This window comes from Sceloporus undulatus, unplaced genomic scaffold, assembly GCF_019175285.1.
Source record: "Sceloporus undulatus isolate JIND9_A2432 ecotype Alabama unplaced genomic scaffold, SceUnd_v1.1 scaffold_19483, whole genome shotgun sequence".
Classification (NCBI taxonomy): Eukaryota; Metazoa; Chordata; class Lepidosauria; order Squamata; family Phrynosomatidae; genus Sceloporus; species Sceloporus undulatus.
This window is the reverse complement of record NW_024822398.1, coordinates 1-1,756: the sequence shown is the minus strand read 5'-3', so window position 1 is coordinate 1,756 and position 1,756 is coordinate 1. Positions and strand designations below refer to the sequence as shown.

Sequence of the window (1,756 nt, the reverse complement as noted above, 5' to 3'; positions counted from 1 at the left end):
AGTAAGGCCTCTGGCTCTCAGGAACACAGCCTGAACAAAAGACTTGTCCACACATGTCTTAAGTTTCCAAAAGCTTTACTGGTTATAAAGACAACAAACACGAAAGTGATCTCCTTTTTTCCTAAATACCTTGCTCTTTCTACTTGGTGGGTTTTACCTTTCTTCTTCTGAGGACTTCTCTTTGTCAAAGGAAAATACTCTTGGCTGAAACCTTACTACACAACAGAAACTAGCTGGAGAGAGACAGTAAGAGACCCTGGGATGTCCCACAATCCTTGCCTTTCTTAAAGCTGTAGATCTCTATTTCCCCTTCTAAACTAATACATAGAAAAGCTAATATCATCTCAACTACGTATATGTCTCAAGAGCATCAAAGATGCTCTGGAGGCATGGCACCCGCAGTCACCAATCTCACAAAGGCAGGGAGTGTTTTGTCATCTTTTGATATAAATAGCATCATAGAAACACAGAGTTGGAAGGGACCCCAGGAGGGCCATCCCTCCAGCCCCTTCTGCCATGCAGGAAGACCCAGTCCAAGCTCTTCTTGGGACAGAGGGCCAGCCTCTGCTAAAACAAATCCTCCAAAGGAGGAGACAGTGGTTTGCCTTTCTCCGCACAAAGCCAGCGAGAGAGAGTCGGACAAACAGCAGAAGTGGGGGCAAAGGCGGGAGAGGCAGGCGCCCCAATTCCAAGCCCAGGAACTTTCAGACCCAGATACATACACACACATGCGCACGCAAACACCCATACCTACATATATACATACAAACACGCACACAGACACACATATATATACACATACATATATTATGGTACAAATTCTGTACATCTGCCACCCCCTGCACACAGCACATAACAAAGTGGTCCAGTGCCTAGACTGTCATGGCATGGCTTGCAAGCCCCAGTTGGCATCAGGTCTCCTCCGAACAGCGCAGGGCGAGGGTCTCTTCCCCTGGAAGGGAAAGCGGAGGGGGGCTTTAGTCCAGCAGCAGCAAAGTCAAGGGCTGGTGGATGGAGGGGAGACAAAAGGCCTCAGGAAAGGCAGGGAGGGCAATGCCAGGACCACCCAAGGTATGTGTGGGTTGGGGGGCAGTGGCACTGGACATCCTCAGCTCCATTTCCATTCTGTAGAATGACCCGCCCATCTAAAGGCCACTGGGCTCTAACAACGCTTGCATTTTAAGATGGGGGGGGGGGAGGAATGGCTAACAAAAATGTGAAGAGAGAGGTTTTAAAGCAACCAACAAATCCTCAGAGGTCATCAGAAGAAGGCCACTGAGGATACTGGACCAGAGGCAAGGCAAGGGGGCCTCCCCAGCCCACGCAATGTCCAGCCAGATAATAATAATAATAATAATAATAATAATAATAATAATAATAATAGGATTTATTTATATACCGCCCAATCACTGATGCCCCAAAGACAGGCCAACAGCAGGACCAGAGCTGGACAACAGCACCCTTCCTGCTACTAATGTCCGGAGAGGACCCCCCTACAAGTCAGAATGGGGGCTGAAGGACTTGGACGGTGGGCAGAGTGGGCAAACCCCCAAAGGCAAGAACGCAGACAGGGGAAGGGGGCCACTGTTCTCTCAATGGGACTGGGGACTTATGGGAGAGGGTGACCCCCTCCCAGACCTCTAGCACTGGTTCACTCATTCACTCTTATCAGGGTCCTGAGGAGGAAGCGGGGTGTCTGGGGCCCTTCTGCAGGGCTGGTCATTCTTCCGGCAGAGCAGGAAAACAATGATAGCCA

General features: G+C 49.8%; 1 long non-coding RNA gene across 1 annotated transcript; it reads right to left on the bottom strand.

Moving 5' to 3' along the window:
• Window positions 1-58: 58 nt before the first annotated feature.
• On the bottom strand, window positions 59-1,756 carry LOC121918610. Its single transcript, XR_006101269.1, has 2 exons — window positions 1,664-1,756; window positions 59-952 (listed from the first exon to the last, which is right to left on the bottom strand). It is a non-coding gene; the product is annotated as an uncharacterized LOC121918610 (long non-coding RNA).